Here is a 24,505-nt window from a genome sequence, read left to right on the forward strand (position 1 = left end):
ATATTCTATTTTATATTAAATATTATAAATAAAGAAAATATTTTAAATAATATAAACATTATAAATAATGATAAATATTACATTAGGCATGAAACATCTGTTATTATTTTTTTATATAAGTAGAATTTTTTTTTAATCGTAAAATGGGTCATAAATATTCTAATACTAGATGAGGAAACTGTCAAATAAGAGCTGAAGTGTGCTTATTAGTGCGCAAACTTTTCCTTGTTTAATATTATTATAAATATTCTATTTTATATTAAATATTATAAATAAAGAAAATATTTTAAATAATATAAACATTATAAATAATGATAAATATTACATTAGGCATGAAACATCTGTTATTATTTTTTTATATAAGTAGAATTTTTTTTTTTTTAATCGTAAAATGGGTCATAAATATTCTAATACTAGATGAGGAAACTGTCAAATAAGAGCTGAAATGTGCTTATTAGTGCGCAAACTTTTCCTTGTTTAATATTATTATAAATATTCTATTTTATATTAAATATTATAAATAAAGAAAATATTTTAAATAATATAAACATTATAAATAATGATAAATATTACATTAGGCATGAAACATCTGTTATTATTTTTTTATATAAGTAGAATTTTTTTTTTATCGTAAAATGGGTCATAAATATTCTAATACTAGATGAGAAAACTGTCAAATAAGAGCTGAAATGTGCTTATTAGTGCGCAAACTTTTCCTTGTTTAATATTATTATAAATATTCTATTTTATATTAAATACTATAAATAAAGAAAATATTTTAAATAATATAAACATTATAAATAATGATAAATATTCCATTTAAATGCAGTATGTGGCAATTATTGGCGATGTAGAAGCGAGAGAATTAAGATGCGCGTATATCTGTTGTGACAAAGAAACACTCTGTGCATTCATGCGTGTATCCGCTGGTAAAGATCGACGCGATTTTCGCTCGTAACAGGTATTATCACAGTTTTCTACGTCGGATCATTCGTCTTTCCCAGACGTTGCGCCTCGTCGTCACCCTTTTGGAAGCGGACAAGGATAAAGCGCCTCGACATATAAATAATTTATCACGGAAGCGGTTTCACGAGACGTGACGCAACTCGGCGACGTTGACGATGTGCGTTACATGAAATATGAAATCCAATATAAACTTTCGAGCGATGTAAACCTTGAGCATCGCCGTCTGGTCGCTATTCGCGTCGCGTCTACTACGATTTCCCGCGCGAAATATAGCGCAATCCTTCGACCCTCTAAATTATTTTCTACTCTCTCCTTTAAGTAGTCGATTAAAATTCATTAATCGAAACTCCGGAAATCTCGAGTGAGGTACTTTAATCTTGTTTAGGGAGACAAATCCATTATATTTGGCGCACGATTGAATAAATTACGGACGCAGCTTGACGAGCTCTTAAACTCATTTCGCCCTTTTTCTGTGTTCCTTCTTTCAGAATGCAGAGACAAAGTCGGCGTAGCTCGGAGGTGGAGGTTGCGCTCATGCGCCCTGTAAGCACAGCTGGCTAATAGCCTCGGAGTCCGTCCCCGACACCCTGCAGCCACACCAGGTAAGGATCTCTCTTCTACTTGTACACAGTAGGCTCTAAAGCCCGCGCCGTTTGCCTCTCGTGTTTAACTGCGCAAAATCGCAGAGATTCTCGCCGCCGTATTCTCGCGAGCGTGAAAAGCTGCAATTAACTGTTAATTCTTTCGTCCGAAAGGAATTGAGAAATTGTTCCTTGGAGTGAAGTGACGGAAAGATTATTGGCGTTGGATATTCGTTAATATATGAAATATATATATATATATATGCTATTAATCTCTCGCGTTTGTAAGATACTTGGATCGTAAATCGATGATTCATACTTCAACTTCCGGATTTATCGGAGAATATTTTAAAAACTATCCGGAGACCTCCCCTCCCCCCCTTTTTTTATTTATTAAATCTTGCGACATTTTTCATATCTATGCAATGTATCGGAGCACCTATCTAGATCCGAATACAATTTCTTAAATTTTCTCAAGATTATGGACTTGAATAAGAAGTAACATAATTGTTGTCTCTCGATCTATCATCATAAAAGAAATTGCAAAAGTGCCGTTGTCACATAATAGCGGGGAAAGAATACAAATAGACTTTTTTCCTCTTGTTTATATTAAAATATCGTTTATATATATAGTTAATAATGAATATATCTTCCTCTGGGAGCTTTTTTAATTTCACTGTATTCCGCGTCATTTGTGGCAATGAGAAAAAGAACGCTTTCTAGTCAATCATCCGAAATATTAAAAAATTGAAGCATCATGAAAATAGTTCTCTTTAATACTAGATATTCGTTTTTAACATTGCGAGATTCGACTTGTCCGATTATTTATCATCTACGCGCGTATTAAAAAAATTACTCTCTTCTTGGGGAATATTATTTTAAAAGCAACTTTTTCTTTACTTTCATTTTCAATTTTCTGTATGAAATATACAAATTTTGTGTTTAAAAGCGCGCGCAATGTGTTTACGATATATTCGCTATTTTAATTTAAAGCGACTCGTGCTTGCGATGCTTACAATTGCATTATACCACGTACACAGGTATATCGTGCGAGAGAAAGCGCGAATCGCGAAGTGATGATAAAAAATAAATAAGGGAAGGAGAAAAAAGGGAAACACGAACGGAGCGAAATGAGGTATTCTTTCGGCGAACGTAACCAACAGCCGCGTATATCGCGAAACTGTGCGTAGATCGCGCATGTAAATTGCATAATGCAAATCAGCGTCGTTTCGGCCGAAAGCTCCGCGGGGGAAAAAGGATCCATCAAAATTCATGCTCGCTCGCTATATATGCCGGTGGATAAAACGGAGCTTTCTCTCGCGTAAGCGCAACGATCGTTTCTTGCAACTGCATTTTTCGGCGAGCTGCAACCTGAATGGCCGCATCGGGAATTGCCGAGGTTGAATGCTGGACGGGGGACGCAACCCCGTGTATTTTCTCCGGGGAACGGGCGACAAAGTTTTATCCGCCGCGTCGCTCGTCGTGTCGACGTATACACGCGTCCAGAGACGTCATTTTTCTCGATGCGCATTCCCCGCCTTCCTCCTCCGCGCATTTTCTTCCTCCGTTTCGTGGGGAAGAGCAGCGGCCGAGATGCATTTATTCATGTTTCATCGTTTCTTCTTCATCGCATTTCGAGACGCGTCACGATAATCAGAAATGCTTCGCTTCCGCCTCATTCATATTCTCGGATACGTTAAATAAATATATGACGTTTCGCGCTTATCCACGAATAGACGGATCGATGCATGATTTCGGAGCGCATGTGGTGCGAAATCATGAGATTCATGATCTGCCGCAATTCCAAGTAATTTATCTGGCGTAATTTATTTCATTTTTATAATACGATCGGTAATCTTGTCTGCCAGTTGCTCGGCGAATTGTGTGTCTTATTCAGGACACATAGTAAACAGGCTTTTATTTTTGTAAATATATCGCATATAAAAAATAGTATGTTAATGTGTATTCTTCGACTAACGACGATTCGATAAGCCGTTTAATTGAAATTTTCTCCATTTGGAGGATTAAAAATCCCTTCCTGCGAGTTAATTAAATTTTCGAAAATTGGCTCGTTCGCGAGAGATTCGCCAGACGAGTGAGTCTTCTACATTTCGTTGAAATTTCTCTGCGAGCACTTGTCGTCATTGCTTCACAAGTTTACCAGTATTAGACAATTGTCCGATACTTCCGGAATTCTACCAATAAAAGGCATTGTGCGCGATCTTCTTTCGCTTTCTCGATGCAATCGACCGCGCGAAATTGCTCGTGGAAAACTCCGGTAATAAGTCGTCGGGACTGCAGATCCGACGGATTCTTTTCTATCGCGCCCACCCACGTCTAGAAACGGACGCACGTGCCGATTCGCTCGCACGTGTTCGAATGTTGGATAAATCTTCCTCCGGAAATCAAAGCACATTTAGGATAAGGGCGAGATGCCTTCGGCGATAATATTTCGCGATTATTATATTACATATATAGATAATGGTAGAAATATTTTATGAAATTTTTTTCTATTATCGATTATGTTCGAAGCAATACGCGCATCGAATTTTATAAGATTAATCTAATTATACCGCCGTTTTCGAGCATCGTGCGCGAACGGGGGATACATATCCAATTTCGCCAGAAATCCCTGATAAACACGTTCCCCGTGCCTATGTGAGTTGGCAGTATCGAATATCGAGCGACCTTAGAATTTCGCGTGGAAGCCGCGTTTCGACCAAACGAATGAAGGAGACAGTAGAGTCGGAGCTGTGTAAACGATTCTACTTTACATGAATATTCAATATCGAGAGCCGTGATTTCGCAAGCCGCCTACTCTTTATCGAAACTTTCTCGTCGCTCGACACCGTCATTGATAACCGTTCGTGAAAGGAATTTTTTTCTCACGCTTTTATCGAGTAAATCGATACGTTTGTATCTCTCTCTCTTTTCCACTTTCTTATTTATTTTCTTTTATTCATTATTCTTGTTATTCTTTTATTTATTATTCTGTTTACTTTATTAAGTACATATTAATTCCAAGCGTAAAATTAATAATCTTTTCTTTTATTTCTCTATTGTTAAAAAAATTTGCGTTATACGCGTCATGTGTTACGATGGAAAAAAAAATGTTATTCTATTATATCGAAAATATTAATATATTTATTTATTTATGTATTATTTACTTTTAGAGTTTGTCGTGTGTTTCATCGCGAAATATATTAATTGCGACATAAAGTATTAATAATTTATCTCTTCCATTGTTATAATAAAATTTCTTTATGTACATAATTAATCGAATCGCTAACACAAATTGTCACACGATTTTAAAAGTTGCACAGACCCAACTAGATCGTGAATCGCGATCTGTCGAGTTGTTATTTTCGTGATGCTTAATTATATACGATCTTCTCTCCATTTCTTTTTCCATATCTCTTTATCTCAATTTTTCAAAAAGTATAAAAAGTATATTTTTTTTTTTTTTTTTTTTTTTTTTATATCGGTGGATGTATGCCGATTAAAAATTTTCCCCACTAAATCAAGCGATGATAAAACGCCGTGTCAGAATCGCTCTTTTAAATTGCTTTCTACGTACTCGCGTAATGCATTTACTTGCTGGACACGGTGGTACAGCTAAAATTTACGAGCTCTTACGTAAAACTCTATTTTTCGATTGCTCGTTTATATTCGTATAAAGAAAGCTCTTCAAAATTAAATATGCACGTCGAAGTAAATGAATTTGCGATTAACGTAATTAAATTGATGATATTATTTTGTTATTATTTATGTGCATGTATGTGTAATAAACGATAACGGGGTATGTGAAAAGATTCTGACAAATAAATTTGTCTTTCCGATGTAGTTTCGCTTCAGATACGCCTCGGACAAGGGCGGAAAAAGTGGCGGAGATCCGTTACATTTTTCAGGCCTCCGAAAAAACTTCGCTCTCTCTCTCTCTCTCTCTCTCTCTCTCTTTCGTTATAAGATAGTCTCTCTATAGATTACGCAAAACTCGCGGCGGAATAATTCTCCGGAATTTTCATTTCGTGTCCATACGCGGGGTGGGAGGGGAACGGCGGAAGGACATGTCAGTTGCAGCGATCGTCGGAGCTTTTGGTGCTCACGCTTGCGGAGATTGTGCAATGGAAATTCGGTCCTGGTGTCGATCGCCTGCAGCGCGGCGGCCAAACCGGAGTTTATCTACACGCACGTTTCGCGCTCGCGCCCGCTGGCCGTATTAACAACAATCGACGATAAACCGCATCGATAAACGCGCCCGATGTGCGGCATGTGATCGACACGGCGTAACGAAACGCACACTCGATGAAACGTAATATGAGATGAGAGTTTTTTTTTCTTTTTTTTTCCCCTGTCCCTCAAACCCTTTTTATAGCGTACGCGTGATTACCTTCTATCCTTTGACGAAGAAAATGCGCGTTTCTAACAATAAGGGGATTGTTTTTAATATTTTTCTTCATAGAAGATTAGTTTCATGAACATTAATTGAAGTTAATTTCCCTCTCCCTCTTAGATAAATACGAGTTAATTTTTTATTTTTTTGCTAGGAAGATAAAGTTAAAGAAAGAGCAACGGAGAATTTTTTGTGTCTTTTGAGATAATTTTAAAATTGTTTACGAATACACGATTCAATCTTGTAAGAATATATTATTATATTTGCAATGAAGGATTAATTAGTGATCGGTCGGCAATAATACGGTAACGAATCGATAAGCGGGACCGATAACTCTCGGCACGGACACACGTGGTTCGCATCGTTGCTAGACGCGGCCGCGGGCTGGATGGGGTTGGTTGTATCGATGACGAATTTGCACGAACGCGGGTCGAATCGTACGTGTTCGTGGACGGGCCGTAATTATTTGCGTCACCAGAATCGTAAATCACCATCACTCGCCAGCGACGTGTGATCGGATTAAAAGCGCTAAACTCGCGGACGGGGTCCGGTCATGAATTTTTTCTCTCACCTCGCTACGAGAATCTATTTCGTCTGCCCGAAACTCGCGATGGAAGATGATGCATTCGCGTACTGTTCAACGTGTTGCGTTATTTATCGTACAAATTCGGACGAAGTGGAGATATACGTCGAGTCGCCGTCACAAAATGTGACTAAATAATGATTGTGATTTATTCGAGACGTTTATTATGATTTACTAAACAGGTACGATAACAATCTACATATCTTGCATTAATTAGTAAATCTAATTGTATTATCAGATCTACAAATGTATGAGATATTCTCGCGTCGTATATATTTTTCGAAATAAATACTAGAAGAGATGAGATTTTTCTTTTCTCTTTAATTTTATTATATATATATATATAAGGGAGGATAAGTACGGGCTTAGAAACCTTTTATTGACGCGTCGTAAATTCAGATAATCAGAGAACAATGGAAAGAGTTCCACTTGTTTCACTCGGACGACGTGCCGAGAGGGAAAGGATTTACTCGTACATTTTACGTCTAAAAAAAAAAAAGTAAAAAAAAGGCATTTATTTAGCGCCAATTGTGACGAAACGATCCGATGGCCCGTAAATCCATCCGCCGAGTAATAACGAGCCGACTGCGTCTACAGACGATCTGGCTCTCGTTCCCGTATTCCCCGCTAGCTCGCTTTCTTCTCGACTCGCGCCTATCGTTCGATGGATACGCTACCGGGACGTATAATCGATTCTCGTCGTTTTCATTCGGCTTCGTGACAACGTCCACGTTGCAATCGACGTATTATCTCGACACTTTTGCCCCGCAATTGCTCGTTTCGCGCGGATATAAACGGAGAGAATTTTTCTTCAATTTCTTTCTGCTCGCGTGACTGAATAAAATGACTTTTTAAAAGGAACGATATGTCGAGATGGTGAAACGAAAAATAGAATTTTATTCTTTGTAGGAATAAAACTGCTAATTTGGTAATTTATAAAATTAGACAGTGTGTCGTGCGACGTGTTTTTACTCGTTCCTATAAACGAATGCGCATTGATAATTTATATAAATATTTATACATATCCTACGTACATGTTCCGTGTAAAAAGAAAGAGTTTTCATTTACTACTCACGCCTTGCATTTATGCCGCGAAAAATTTACATTTAAATTGTTTACGAGTCACTCATTGTTTATGTGCGCGAGTCATAACTCATTTTTCCCGTATTGTCCTTTCCTCAAGGAAGGAATTCGAATGAGTTTTTCTCGTGGTAAACACGTGGTCGACACGCTCCAGCCTTTTTCGCAGATACCGAGAGCGGCGAAACTCCTAATTATTTATATAAGCGGCCGCTATTCGAATTTTGGCGTTACGCGCGAGAAAACGGACGAGACACGAGGCGCGAAGCCAACGGCTATCAGAGAAGCGGAATAACCGGCGAACGATTGTATGCGATACAATATAAATTCGAATCACTCGTTGCACCATAAAGCGACGCGTAAATATTCATCGACCCTCGGTCTAGAATTCTAGATTACCACTCCCCCCCCCTCCCTCCCCCCCCCCCCGATCTCTCCGGATATGTGTTCGCGACTACACCGAGTACATGAGACGGAAAGGCGAATCGACAAGGGAGGGTTGTCGTGCTAGGATTGTCGTACGATGTGAAATGTGGAAATACGCTTTTTCTTTTCACATTATACATTATGCTTAAATTTCCTTAAACATTTTACGAGATATTTTAAAATTCCCGATAGATTTTTCGCACTTTCCGCGAATCCTCGATAACTTGTTAGTGTAACTTGCTCGTATTGTGCGGTATGACATTCTTCCTTTGTTTATTTGCATAAATTGCATATTATCCGTAAGCAAAAGGTGTTTTATGAGGCGTCTATATCGCTTCTCGTGTTACTTTTCTGCCGGTAAATATTTATTAGCAATCGCGAAACTCGCTGATGAGAAGTGACCGCGCAGCAAAACCTATACTGCGATCGCGCTTTTACTAATCTGTTGGATCTTTGATATTTTTGAATGTATAATATAACGATGTTTGGCGTTATAACTGGATTCTGTGAAAAGAAATATTTTGATTTTTAATAGAGCTTAATAAGGAAAAAAAGTTGCGAAATTTATACATCGCTATGATTTTAATGTCGAATTAAATAGTTATGAAAACAGTTTGTGAAATATAAAATTCATTTTTTTTTTTAGGAAGCTACATATTAAAATATGAGAAGAATAAATATTAAATATATAAGAATTAATATCCGGCGAGGATATACGAAAAATTATAAACTCGATTTTTTATTTTTACCTTTTCATACTATTCTATATTTAATCAAATCAAGAATAAAAATGGGTTTCTTAGTGTAAGAAACATGAAACGCCTATTACAAGATTTTTTTATTAACGCTCGAAAATCAAACTTGTTTGAAAATGATTGATATGAAAAAGCGCATTGAATACGCAACAATGCTAAAAAAAAAAAAAAAAAAAAAAAAAAAAAAAAAAAAAAAAAGGCTACAAAAAAAAACTGATACGCGCACCAAAGTTCTCGATGAAGGAAAGAGATGTAACTGCGCGTCTCTCTCACACCAATGCCGGGAACACGATATTTTCGACTGGTTGGTTCGCGCAGGTTAAGCCAGAATTGCGGTGAATTGCTCTTAACACGATCGCGTATCGTCATACTGTACCGTGGCGGAGTGCCGTTCTCGTAGAGAAACCGGTTTTGCCGAGCGGCGAGTTCGCACTCGCGAGCGCGCACACGTTTGCGTTTACGATAAGCGCGTCTCTGGTCGACGAACGTGCGCGAACGCTGTTGTTATCATTGTCGCTATTAATTTGCGGCAGATTAATGGTCGACGAATACGCGACACTTAAACGACCATTGGAGCGATCGTCGATTACTTGACCGATAATAATAATAATAATAATAATCATTTTGTTTAGGTCTTTTATATCATCGGCTAATGCGCTCATTTCATAGCAGTTGACAATTTAGAATAAATTGTTGATAGAATTCATTAATTATTAATAGAATAATAATATTAACATAAATAATACTGAATATGTTATGTTCTTGTAAGACGTGACATACATATTATATTTAATTATCGATTATATATATATATATATATATATATATAAAAATTAATCACATGAAAAGCGGAAATTTATTGCTGCGAAAAAAGGATATCTTTTGAGTTAACAGGATATGGGATTTAATTTTTGATGAAATAAATAGTTAAAAGATGTAATATATGTGGCTCTTTCACGATGCAGCATAGCGACCAATTTAATTTCATCGGACTTAAGTGCCCATCTCTTGCGTCAGATTCGCGTTCCTCGGAAGACAGCGCGAATCTGGAATTTGGGGGGAAAAAAAAAAAATCCGCGGGTGATTCACTCAGTGGCGAGGGAAAATGATCGCTGCGATAAATCTGAACGAATCTCGAGATCTGTAAGCTAGCGTATGCAAATAAGATTCTCAGCGACTTCTCTTGAAGCGCGTTAAAAATCTTCGGGCACTTTTCTTCGTCCACTTCGAAACGTGAATCTTCGAAATTGAGTCGACGTACGAAAGTCCTTCTTGCAAACTGCAAAGTCTTCGACCTTCCCTTCGATCTTTCCGCTTCACTACGTTGTAACGATGCCGAAGACTTCGTTGCACTTTGCCGCGCATCGGGAAACCATTTTACGCGAGCGAGAATAACGAATCTCTCGAAAGAGAAACGAGACGACGTCGACGAAGAAAAATTGATAAGAAATGCGATATCGTTAATGGCAGTGTACTATTAATCGTTTGCCAGACGTATTGGAAAACCAATTGGGGTAGAACGGGCGCGGAAGCGAAGAAACGTCAAGTTTTTAACGACGTCGAGAGGAGATCGCATCCCTCGCAATGCTTCGAACGCAATCGCTCTTTTCGCGAACGATCAAATACTACAAGTTTTACGAATGCACTTGAACAAATAGATAGATCCGCTTACTCCGGAATAACGAGCGATACCTTATTAATTTTAATTGACTTTATCAGTTGTTGTACTTGACATATGTCGATAATCTGCTAAAACGCGAGAGGAGAATTTCGCAGTTGCCGGGCAACAACGGATTCGACGATCTACCAAGAATGTAGTAGCAGGGAAATGAATGGGATCGAAACGTCGATAAATATTTCATCGGATCGCTGTGCGAATCGCCTCCTCCTCTCGCAACTACTTCAAGTCTTAGGAGTTTCGAGACGATATACACGGACAATAATCGAAATGAATTTGCAGCTCTCGTGATATTAATTTCCATTAATCCATCTTGGGACGCGCGGATCGGTTAACAATGCGCGTCCGAGAATTGATCGGAAAATTCGAGCGCAAACTCCGAGAAAGCACGCAATACACTTGGACGTCTTGTTTTCCCATGCGATTCGCGAAAGCGACGCGAGAGAGGCAGAGGGATTTTGCAGCCAGCGTCCTTGAAGCGTGCGCGTGGAGAGAAACTTTTCGAAACTACCTGTGAGTTTATCGAAACTCTCTCTCTCTCTCTCTCTCTCTCTCTCTCTCTCTCTCTCTCTCTCTCTCCCTCTCTTTTTCTACGTTTCCGTTTTTAATGAATACTCCGCGAGCGAAATGTTCCGATACAGCGCTTTGTTTCGAGATCCAGTGACGAAACGAACGTTTCGTTTCAATTATCTCGAACCACTTTAATGTTTCGTGGGACACGGCGACATTTGCCGAATTATTAACTGACAGAAGTGCTGCTGTCACGCTGTGCTTGCGAATGATTACTGTTTCTCGGTCGAAATTAAAATAATTTCTGGCTTCAAATTAAAATCAATTTTAAATGCAAGATATTGAGAGAAGTTATATTTTCAAGGAGAATTATTATAAAAAAAAAAAAAAAAAAAGTTTTTAAAATTTATCGAGTTAACTTAACTGACGCCGAGAAGCACTCAGGAATCTATTCTCCAACGTTAACGATAACCACATATAATAGCGAGCGTGGAAGTAAACTTCATTACTTTATAATCATGGGCACCGATTGCCGATTGACCTTACTACAAGAGTTAACGCGATTCAATCGCTGGAATCTGCGAACGAACGGTTCGTTATCTTGATCAGCCGATCAATCGAATGGTCGACCAGCGATTAGATCGCAGCCGGGAGATCGTCGAGGCGTATAAACGATCCTCTCCCATTTGTTCCGATGCTCGTCGGCGGAATTATTTGGATTCTATGCTATCGGAGCGCAAGTTCGTCTAAGTAATTACGTAAGGAAGACCAAGAATCCTCACGCTCGCTATACATGGTAGTACGGTAGTTCAATTAGTAACCCCTCTTTCGGCGGCTTAGTCCTCTATCCGGTTTGGCCTAACTTGACTTGGCTTTGTTAATGACGCGACTCTCTCCTTCAGTCCGCGAGATTTAAATAATACAATTATTTTATTCCGCTTTTTTCTTCACATTCGCTAATTTATTTTTTATTTATCATTACGGAATTTCTCGGATCTATCACCGTATCGTGTTTTTTTTTTTTTTTTTTTTTTTACAATTCCTTTGCATTTTGATATCGCAAGCATGCAAATCCTTTAAAGAATGTTGAAAGGTTTATATTTATATTTAATTGTATTCCCCGAAAATATACAATAAAATGAAAGGCGTGGCAGTAGAAACTAAGGGGGCTGGGCGGGAGGCTGGGGGGGGGGTGTAATAGTACATATAATTTTTTTCTACTGTTTTTTTCTTACGAAATAGAATTTCTATGTATTATCTAGCCTTGCATTGCTTTAGGATTCTTTGAAAACTTTCGTTTCTACTTTATTTAATTATCAGCTCCGTGACATCTATCTTACAAACTTTTTATAAATGGATAACAAATTTTCTTGGTTTCATCCTTTTTTTTTCTTCTTATTTTTCGTCTTTGACCTCCGTTCGTTTTTTATTTCGCCCTCCTACTAAGCTTGCGCCTTTTTAAGTATTTAGAATTTCATTTTCGCTTATTCGACAATCGATCGCCGACTAGCTTCTTTTCGAATATAAGTGGTTCATGCCGCGCGATGTAATTTATCATGTTTCTTATGAAATTTCATAATCCTCTACTTGTTTGTGAAAATAACTTGTGAAATGAACCAGCATTAAAAATGGCTCAATACGAGCTCACGCGTTTATTTTCTATGAAAAAAAGTTATTATAAGATACTTTATTTAAAAATTGAAAAAAGTTGATACATTATCCGTTTACAGTGATTTTGAAGATTTTATAAAAATAGTTTTATTCTCTCGTTAAAATTAATCGGTGTGATGTAAAATATAAAATAAGAGACGCGTATCTTTTTTATTGCTTAAGAAAAATGCTGCTTGTATTACGATGAGAAAATTTTTAATTGACTTTAAAAAATATTCTGATTGCGCGCGGGAAATCTTACAATTTTCATTAAGCATGTGGATAAGAATGGGCAGACTCGATATATCTTGCTGATACGTAATTAGAGTCGAGACGAGGTTAGAAAAGATACCCGCAATTCCTTATTAGTCTTGACGGCGGCGACCGCGAGGCGATTGCCAACGGAGTTTCCGCGGGATTTAATTATACACAAGTATAAGTGAGGCGATCGTGGGCTAACGATGTTTACGAGCTTTCACGAAAATTCCAAAGCACGGAGACGAGGACTCCGCCGTGGCCTGATTTAAGGCTTTAGGCGATAGATTTGATTTAATCCTCTTCCGCGCGTAAACTCTCTTCCTGCTTGACGACGATTTTAATCTACCTACCATATCCTGATTTGGCTGTTTTCAATCGACGGAATAAGATTTTCGAATTAAGCGGACATGCGTAATTTTTCAATAATTTCTGTTGTTAATTGATCTCGTGCGTATTTATACGAACAAATGAAATATTTATCAACTCATTTTAAGATAGCCATTTCTTACTAAATCGATTCTTAATAAAATCGTTTTGTAAAATTCACGTGTCAAGGAATATACACGTGCGTGCGCGCGAATATATACGTGTGTGATTATTGAAGAAAGATTTTGCGTTCAATGGCTGAATACTGTGTGTATGTTGAACCACTATTTCGTTTCAACGAAATGAGAAATTGCCGGGATACATTGGGGCCCGGTGTGCGCTTCTAGGGTTAATACTAATATTACATCCCAAAGATCTCTGAAGCGTCCGCGGTAGCGATCTTCTTTCATCGAGAAGTGGTAATCAAAGGGAGAAGAAACGGTCGACGCGGGACAAGCGGGTGTTTAATATTTAAACACCGCACGACGCCGCTCCTAAATATTTATATCACCGTCGTCTGCTTCCCCATAGCCCTCGCATCCTTGCGTTCTTATGGTTGTTTGTAGTTCGGTAACGAAATTGCCAGCTTGAAACCGCCTCCTTTCTTTCGTATTTCGTACTTCGGCTCTATTGTCTCTCTTTTTCTTTGACTCTGTTTATTTTCGCGAGTCTCGAGGACCTTCTCCCTTTCCTCGACTTTGATCGTCGAATGTACCGTGCTTCCATTTTGTTACCTTGTTATGTCCTTCTTTCAACATCTCCAAACGATCTGAATTTTACGCAGTATTACATAATTGTTTTATAATTACAATTTCCGTTTTTCGTATCTCCAGCAAATTTAAAAGAAGATTCGTATGAAATTGTGACCTAGCGAAATTTTCAAATTATTTTTAAGAGTCGAATCATTTATTTCTATGATAGAAAAACATAAAAAATAATTATTCTCAATTCTGATTGAAAAACAAGTTTCGAATTTGCTACTTGTTATCTAAAAAGAAGTGAAGCAACATATCCCTACATCTTATTCGAAATAACTGTTCTTAAAGCAAGAAATAGTCGATATAATCTAATTCTTATTTCGCATAACGTAAGATAGACACGCTCTTCGACGAAAGATTAATTCTCAATTGCCTATAAATTATTTGCCTTCATTATTCTTTCATCACGATTCTTAATATACAGTTGACATTAAATTGCAATTAATCTACATTTAGATCGCCGTTGAATTTACAGCCGTTGGTCGGCATCCGGTGTTCATTAATCGCGATGATTATCCGCGATTAATTATATCCCTCTCGTAATCGCGTGATGCTTTTATTATTCCTAATATACCGATTAATGTTACCGACCTTACTTGCATAAGCGACACCGCCTCGTCCGGCTTCTGCGCAATTAATTCCGCTATAGTTATGTCTTAATCGATGCGCGCGGGAAAATTGCTTCTTATTTCGCGAGCGTGTTCACGATCGTCGCTCTGGCGATCACGATTATCGACGAGTATCCGCGCATTAACTTTGCAGCTTTCGTGAACCGTGGCCGACACGCTCTCTTAACTAATGCGGTCTGCGATCGTCGCGGGATATAAGGTCTGGAAAATAATTTCGCGGATACAGCTGGGCGCGCGAGACCGAAAATGTACCGTGAAACGAGCACAGACGGACGGGTCGTAATCTAAATAAGAATCTCGTTCGCGGAAACCTGTCAAGTATCACCTCCCGTCTTAAGACTCTACATCTCGTTTAAATTAAGAGCGATTACATTGTGTACCGGTATCGTCTCCTCGAAAATTTTCACCTACAGTGATAACAAGCAGCCTCCGGGAGCATTGCACAACCTTCTATCGCCATTGTTTTTCATATTCACATGCAAGAGTCAATTCGCCGATACTGTCCTCGCGACAATGGCCATATTAGGTGGATTATGTTTACGGTTTATATTGGATTATATAATATAAAGGCGCATGTAATAAAAGCGAATGTAGGACGGTATACATGTACAAAATTAGGACGACGCTTCGTAAAGCTTTAATCCTTAATTATACGATACCCCTTTTATTTCGTGTCTTTATATGTTGTGTTAATTTAACATCAATATTTTCTTTAACATAATTTAAATTTTGCGTCTCACGCATATGTCGATTTCTTTTAAACGCAGGCTAATCAAAAAAAAAAAAAATGCAATAAAATTATACAAACAAATATTTGAAAACTCAATGTATAAAGTAGAATGGTTTTTTTGCACAATACATATAAATTATATTATATATTATACAATGCAAACTGATAATCAGAACACTTGTAAGTAAAAATATAATATATATTTTTTATATCACATTTTTTATAAAACGATTTCAAAATCACAGAATCGATGAGAGGTAATTTTTTTTTTTTTTTTAATAATACTTGAAATTTCAGACAGAAAATTAATTTTTTATATAACATGTTTTCTTGCACGACGTGTTAATCTTTTTTTGGAGCAATCTAAAAAAATTTCACATTAGTATTTTCGTTCTTATATACGATACCGATATAGCGAACGGCGTCGAGAATTGATACATACGTGTGTAAGAGCTTTAGTCTGTTATAATTTCATCAGGTACTTTTAATGAGGTAATAGAAGTTTCAGATAATCCGCGTATCATGGAGAGAAAGAAAGAAAGAAAGAGAGAGGCGCACATTGATTAGAAACGATTACGTCGTTCGTCAACGATACTTGCCGAATTTTTGTCAGGAGAATCCTGGAATTCTCTTTCCCTATTTCTGTCTACCATACATATCGTATCGCCTGATAATACTCGCACAAACAGACGTCATTCATTCAGGGAGCGGTCGTAATGCTCTCAACATCGCGTATGTATTGTATTGTATATTCAGATACGTAATGGACGTGCATTGCGAATATTTGTCTTTTCATAAATATTACAGCTGCGCTGCATTGAGTAAAATTTATATCAGCGTAGCGGCACGACGATGTAATAAAAATGGAGATGAATATAACGATGAATAAAAATGGACATGCCCATTCGTTCTGCGTTTTAAAATCTGGAAATGTCATCGCGTAATTTTACACGATTGTCGCTCTTTAAAGGACAATGGTTAAATCGACATATAAAAATTAATATTTATTACAAATTTGTGTTTTTATTATGAAAAAGAGAATTATGTCATGTTTATAGAAAATTATAATTTTAATGTTTATAGTCTTTGGCGAAAATAAAATTATTAACTAGTATTATGGAAAACATAACAATGATTTTGTCGACTTTAACACATTATTCTCTAAATATACAGAAATGTTAATAATTTTATTCTAATTGCTATATTTGTTTTCTGTGACGCGTATTCTCGAGCAGCCAATTCTATTGTACATCTAGGCCGACAGTTGTCGTTTGCTTTCTCGATTGACCTCGATTACTCTTACGGACAGGTTTACCGGGAGTTTGGGTCCGATATACGCGCATCGACGATAACGCCAGAACGACCGAGTCGACTCGACTCATCGTCGACGCAGACGTGTATCGATCGTGTTACCATGACGAGCCCCCATATAGCCACGTGATTTCGATAATCCAGTAAAGTCGGGCACTTCCGATCCGAAGATCGAAGCGCGCGCGATTTCACGCTTTTGAGTCTGTTTCGCATCGCTTTCGATTTATTTCTATTAATCATATCGGATAAAATATCTTCCTATTGGTTGAATCTTGATATCCAGATGAGATCCAATAGCGCTCACAGAATTGATTAGTATCTTTCGCGACTTGTGTTTACATATACTATATAAATGCATTACGATTGAATGGAAAAACGTACATAATTTCTTATTTCCCTTCTTGCTCATGGCGTGGATTCGTGTCAGAAAATCTTGCTCTCAATTAGTTAGTTTGTAGTTTTGTTCGGAGTTTAATCTATTCTAGAGATGAATTCAGATTATATTGGGTGATTGCATAAGTTCGTGCCCGATTTAAATATAAACTTCAATAGATTATATTTTAGAGATAACACTTTTATTAATCAATTATATAGTCTCCATTCTTTTCTACAATGGTTTTCCAACGATCTATAAGCTTGTCGAATCCATTTTTCAAGAAAGAACTTGATTTTTCTTGAAAAAAGTTTCTAAGGTGGTTTTCGACAGCTTCCTCGGAATTGAGATTCTTGCCATTTAAACTATTCTGCAAAGACCGGAACAGATAAAAATCTGAAGGCGCGATATCTGGAGAATATGGCGGGTGCTGCAGAATTTCCCATTGCAACTCCTGCAGTTTTCCTGCAGCTTATTCCTTTCGGTCAGGAGACGCGGCACCCACGTATCAAGCTTGGAAATGTATCCAAGCTTTTTTAAATGACGAAAAGCGGTTGAATTATCGATGTTCAGCCTCTCAGCAATATCCTCAGTTGTAATCCTTGGGTTTCTTTCCACTAAGGCATGCACAATGTCATCATCGATGCCAGAAGGCCGTCCGGAGCGGGGTTGATCCTCCATGTTGAAATCACAATTTCGAAATCTGCCAAACCACTTTTCGACTGTTCGGAGAGCAGGAGCGCGGTCCAAATAAACGCTTTGAATATTTTTTTGTGCAATCCCAACACTCACGCCTTTCCGAAATTCATATAGCGTTACATGCCGCAAATGCACCTTTTCGTTCTCCATTTTTAATGATTTCTCTTACGCACAAATGGACTTATCTGAACAATGTCTGACGCTAAATTGACATAAGACAACATCATCTATTCGGTGTAAGCAACAATTATCACACGAAAACAATAGAACTCCTCCATGCAGTAACTTAATGCCATCTATGAAAATCGGGCACGAACTTATGCAATTATCCAATATTAATAGTCTGTACTTTGCACATATTGAATAATAAATTTCATCGTGGCAATGCTATTTGCGGAATATTTTACATTGCTTTTCAATAAATCTTGCAATCGTCTCAAATTGGTATATTTCTATGGAATGAGAAAATTAATGAGAGCATACGTTGTTTGTTGCAAAAAATTAAAGCAAAAGTTTCATTTGAAACAAGTTTGACTAGTTTCGATGTTTTATATTTTCAAGTTGCTCAATTATGTATTTTCTCGCATTGGCATTCGCGTGTGTACAGAATTGCGATTTTTGGCTCGCGTTGTCGGCTCGGAACTTTTCAAAACGTATAATACGGATATTTTTTCGCTTTTTGAATTATGGATAAATAATTCAGTTAGTATGTTGCGCTCGTGTGAGACCAACTACTATTATCAATATTTAATGAAGCTTCACTGAACGTTTGCATAAAATCCCTTATGAATTAATTTTACAACCTGTATTGTATGTAGATCCAAATGCCCAAATAATTACGTCTAGGATATGCATTTCAAAACATTTACCGTATAACTGAGTTTTATTTATTATTAATAATTACGGCATCAATTTAATAACTATATCGTTTCATTTAAGTGAAACAGTAGATGAGATTTTCAGAGAGATTACAGGATCAATGTGCATTCCAGTGATGAATATTCCAAAAATCGCATTAATTCGATCGTCGTGCGTCACCTCTCATTTCCGCTTCCTATCCCGCTATTAATTCAATATTAAGCGCACAATACACTCGCGCGTTTAGAGAATTAGGTTTCATATTTTAACATATTAATATGTATGCGGAGAGATTGAACGCGCGCACGAAGCTGGAATCGAGAGATACGTCACGTACGATACGGCCTCCATTTGTCAGTTCATAATTCATCCGTTTACGTTTAACGCGCGAAAAATGTCTTATTAATCCTCAATTAGATCGTCGATAAATCAATCGTGCGTCGCGCATCGCGCTACTTAACCCTCAGCAACCTCGAATGCATTAATCTGCCGGCGAGTTAACAAGATCATCCTCGCTCGGGCGTAAATCCGTAAGCACCCGTTGCACGAGGATCCCCGTATCGACTCTATAATGCATGCTCGTATACGTATATACGCGGCCGTATACATTCTGGGTGTCGCGGAACTATCGCCGTACATTCCCCGCGCAGTTTCCTCGGTCAATTTAACATGAGACTTGGTTTCGAAAATTTCAGAATAACGACGCAATTCACCGATATAAATTTTATTCTCTTTAAAATTATACAGCAATATTCTATCGCTGATATTTTCAAGTTATGGCAAATTTTTCATTTCAATATTTTTCCTTGTTCAAGTCACCCCTTCGATTAATTTGAAAGAAACTTCTTTAATTTTTATCCGCGATATCGAGCGCAAGAACGTTTCATCGAAACATTCAACATTGAAAAATAAAATCTCGCGAAAAAGAAATCGTCCGATGAAGCGTATTCAATTTTCGTCGAAGTAAAATCGACTTGAAATCGGTTAGGGAGACGAGAGGGAATGGCAATGGTAGCGCTGTGGGATAACCCCCCCGTACATTATATTGTATCTCGGCGCTGTCTGTGCGCGCTCGAAGCTCGAGTAATTACGTTACTCGGCGAATTAATTAGCCGGCAGGCGACGGTTATCAATAGTTACTGGAAGGGGTACACACGCTCGCGGCCTCGCCGTTAAACAGATATCGATCGGCAACGCGATCGACGCCCATTCGCGCCGCATCGTCGACAGGCGCTAACGATTGTCGATCGACGATCGGTATCGGTCTCTTTCATCCTAGCGTTATTACTAATGTCTCATTTTCCGACACGTGCATTTATCGTATCTTTTCCTTTGCTACTTTAATTACGGAATCGATCGATTAATCGATTAGCGTTGTCGTTAACGTCCGCTGTGAGTGACTCTGCTATTATTCAGCAATTTTTATAATATCGAATGCTTTTTCTGAGACGTTAGGTTCTTTGATATTCGATTAAAGAAGCAAAGTTTGTACATTTTTAATTTTACCCACTGTACAGTTTAGAAATTATTAGATGTCTTGCTATTCTCGGATAAAAATATGTAGTAAAATTAACATTTAAATTTCTGGTTTAATTTTAAAATAAAGGTAAAATATGTTTTTTAAAAAAACTTATGCATATATAAAAACTATTGGGTGGTTGCATAAGTTCGTGCCCGATTTAAATATAAACTTCAATAGATTATATTTTAGAGATAACGAGATTTTATTAATCAATTATATAGTCTCCATTCTTTTCTACAATGGTTTTCCAACGATCTATAAGCTTGTCGATTCCATTTTTCAAGAAAGAACTTGGTTTTTCTTGAAAAAAGTTTCTAAGGTGGTTTTCGACAGCTTCCTCGGAATTGAGATTCTTGCTATTTAAACTATTCTGCAAAGACCGGAACAGATAAAAATCTGAAGGCGCGATATCTGGAGAAAATGGCGGGTGCTACAGAATTTCCCATTGCAACTCCTGCAGTTTTCCTGCAGCTTATTTCTTTCGGTCAGGAGACGCGGCACCCACGCCACATCAAGCTTGGAAATGTATCCAAGCTTTTTTAAATGACGAAAAGCGGTTGAATTATCGATGTTCAGCCTCTCAGCAATATCCTCAGTTGTAATCCTTGGGTTTCTTTCCACTAAGGCATGCACAATGTCATCATCGATGCCAGAAGGCCGTCCGGAGCGGGGTTGATCCTCCATGTTGAAATCACAATTTCGAAATCTGCCAAACCACTTTTCGACTGTTCGGAGAGCAGGAGCGCGGTCCAAATAAACGCTTTGAATATTTTTTTGTGCAATCCCAACACTCACGCCTTTCCGAAATTCATATAGCGTTACATGCCGCAAATGCACCTTTTCGTTCTCCATTTTTAATGATTTCTCTTATGCACAAATGGACTTATCTGAACAATATCTGACGCTAAATTGACATAAGACAACGTCATCTATTCGGTGTAAGCAACAATTACCACACGAAAACAATAGTACTCCGCCATGCAGTAACTTAATGCCGTCTATGAAAATCGGGCACGAACTTATGCAATCATCCAATATTTCCAATCTTGTAAAAAATACGAAATTTTATACATTTTATGTACGATTATCGAGGAACCCATTAATTATATAACTTAATTAATTTATTTTAATCCAATAATCTTACATGAAAATTATATTATATACGCAATCCCGCGTGATTAAAGTGTCTGTCGACGTGCATGGCATCGGTGAGGAAACTCGAGGGAAACGCCTTCTTCTTCGCGATACCGGGAAACAAAGAGCGTTTCAGTAATGCAAGGAGGCAGCGGGCGGACAAGATCTATCCTTGCCATTCTCGTTTCGGGGATAAGGACGTCTAACCAGTCCACCTCGTCCCGCAGGAATTGCGCGCTTGTGCGCCACGCTCCTTCGTGCATTCGCCATAGGCGTCACTCATCGCCGTTGCGCTGGAAGTACGCTAATCAAATGCAAATCGGGATTGCATAACCCGCATAATATAGAATTCCGCTACGCTCTCTGATCCTGCAAGAGACTCCTTGCTTCTTCGACGTTTTCATCTCATTAATTCCAAATGTTTCACGTTTACGATTAAGAAACTTAGGAGAGTCGGAAAAAAGATCCGAGACATTCATTTCGATGAGATAACGTACATATTTCTGTATCGAATCAAATTTTAAATAATGATATAATAAATAATTATTGTATTTTGATTCTGAAAATTCAAGGAGTACGTCTCTAAGACATCAGTTTACGTATATAAATGTAATATATAAATATTAGTTTCGTGCGATTTCCATCGAGGTTTTCCACCTTCGCGCCACTAGATTACCGCGGTCGAGATCTTTCAAATGTGTTCCTACAGCAGTTCTCGGCACGAGTTTTACCGAACTTTCGTTGTATATGCGCGTGCAACCTTGGGCAATCGCTGAACAATGGAATTCTTTGCGATAGCGAGAAGTACAGTCGAAGTTCCTAACCGAGATTACGCAAACTCGATAACAGGTGGCTCCGAAGTATCGTAAATATCGATCTCGGAAAAATCCCGATATTGGCCCATCGAACTATCCGTGCAGGTTTGAAAATTAATTGAACGCAGCCTTAAAAAAACATAAATAAAAAAAAAACAAAAAAACTAAATCGTTTAATAATTTATATTATCTATTAGAAATTAAATAGTATTGTAGATATATCGGAAAGAGCGTAAATGTTGTGTGTAAATCAATCATTACATCATATCATATTATATATCGCATTTAATGTGCGTGCGAGAGTAAATGGAATTAAATAATAAAGCGGAAAACTAATAAAACTAAATAAAAAGGGGATATGTTTGAAAATGATTGCCTCGAGCAATAATGAGGCAAGTATGCATTCGCTTGCATACAAAATAGCGGACACGTGTCGCGTCTTAATACGCACGGAAAATGTCAAGTGTAGTTTCATAAATACAATTTTTGTAGAGTCGGTTCTTTACAGTATTCCGCAGCGAAATATCTTTATTTAGAGTCGGCGCCTTTGTGCGCGAAACGTACCGGGGACTCCGCTTGTAAACGTGAAAGACGGAGCTGTTCGACCGTAGTCTGCGCTTTTTTCACACACACACACACACACAGAAGGAGAAGATAAACCCATAATACGTTCTTGGAAACGGCCAACATCGTCGTACGGGCTCTCGCACGGTTCCGTGCGCGCGAAAATACGGTAACGGCGGCTGAAGCCGGATATCGCCAATGGCCATTACGCCGTATACTGCACGTCGAAGAACCGTTTATATGCGAAATTTTCAGCAACAGTGAAATAATATTTGCAAAATAATACGCTCCTTTACGTCTCGCTCAACGGCAATGTGAATTTCATGCTATACGTTACCTATGCTACCAGTTTCTTGTTATCGCGTGCCAATTATACAAAGGAATAACTACCGTATGAAACGTCAACAATAGATTCTCTAGTTCTATCTAAAAAGAAAATTTTTATATTACAATATCGAAGCATCGATAGTTCTTTTATTAATAAGCGATTAAAATGGAAAGTATATCGACGCGAATTAAATTTCAGGATTGTAAAGAGATAAATGTTTTCTCTTTATTTAAAGTCAATATTTTTTTTTTTTTTTTTACACATACATGCACAAAGGTATGTAAACATACAAAATAAAAAAAATTTTTTGCGATATTCCGTCTCGATATTTTGTCGAAACGTTTTTATCTCAGATTTTAATAAGAGATCTGTGTTCCTGATGATGCCTTAATCATTCTACAAATTCTACATCAATGAAATATATATATGTATTTTTTGCTTCTCATATGATACGCCTTATCACCGGCGCTTCGTGTTACGAGAAAGAGAGTCGATCCATTAAGGAATCCGATAATGAATTCGACGGAACTTTGGACCGCGTGACTCTCGGGATGAGTAAAAATCTCACATGGAAAGATCGACGACGGCAGATTTTATCCCTTACGTCAGATAGCACGTGCTATTAGGACGAGAGGAATGAGAGGAGTGTCTCGAAAAGGAGCGAGAAAAATCTCTTTTCTGGGTGTGCGTGCGTCTGCACGCATAGAGGAACGATAGATAGATAGATAGATAGATAGATAGCCAGACTCTCCGGGGGTTGTTGGAGGCTCCTGTGGAACTGTATAATTAGATTAGGTACAAGGCGCATTAGCATGTCTCATGCATATTCTATGAAACGTAGAAGGGAAGGGGAGGAGGCAGGGAATGTCGCCGAGGTATGAGATTCATATTGCATTCGGTGACCATGGTGATGCGACTCCGTTTTTCTACCCTTCGAAACTTTCCACTCCTACCAATATATGTAACGATATCTTTTTTTCTTTTTTTAATCTTTCTTCTCGCTTTAAATAATTTTTCAAATATCTTATTATATAGTGAAAAATATATCTAATTTTCAAATTCTACGTTCGAGAGAAAACAAATCTTTCTCTTAATACATGGAAAAAAAGATCGTCGTTTTCGTCGTCCTTATGATAATTGGAGCAATTTAGCGGGGTCGATGGTTGTACATAATCGGCATTTATCTCGATCTTACGACACGTCTCGTTGTCGCGGTTGAACGAGTGAGCGTGAGCACGTTCGTCGGCTGCACATGCACCATTATTATGCACTCGGGGCGAGGAAATCAAGCGATGCGGGTCTTGACGCTGGTCTAGGTAGAGCTTCGAAAGCACGAGCGGGAATAATCGGGACAAGGTCACAGTCAGCATGTCGAGAGGAAGGCGCGCCTTCTCTCCTGTCGGGTCGATTCGTTTTGCAACGTGATTATCGGGAACGGATAAAGGCAAGGAGAATAACAAGTTGTATAAAAAGAATTGTACGAAAAATCTTGGAAAATTTTTCCATCATTAATTTCAATTCAAGCGGAGTTGTAAAAT

General features: G+C 37.9%; 1 protein-coding gene across 2 annotated transcripts in view; it reads left to right on the top strand.

Annotated features, from left to right (window-relative positions):
- Positions 1-24,505, top strand: part of LOC138937472 (uncharacterized) — a 174,329-nt gene that overhangs the window by 107,566 nt on the left and 42,258 nt on the right. For both annotated transcript variants that reach the window (XM_070303789.1, XM_070303790.1), the window contains one exon: positions 1,455-1,568. The gene's annotated coding sequence lies outside the window, so the exon portion shown is untranslated. The remainder of the gene's footprint in view (positions 1-1,454; positions 1,569-24,505) is intronic.

Source organism: Polyergus mexicanus, unplaced genomic scaffold (genome assembly GCF_030449975.1).
Source record: "Polyergus mexicanus isolate NDT 795.1 unplaced genomic scaffold, iyPolMexi1.0 SCAF_11, whole genome shotgun sequence".
Classification (NCBI taxonomy): Eukaryota; Metazoa; Arthropoda; class Insecta; order Hymenoptera; family Formicidae; genus Polyergus; species Polyergus mexicanus.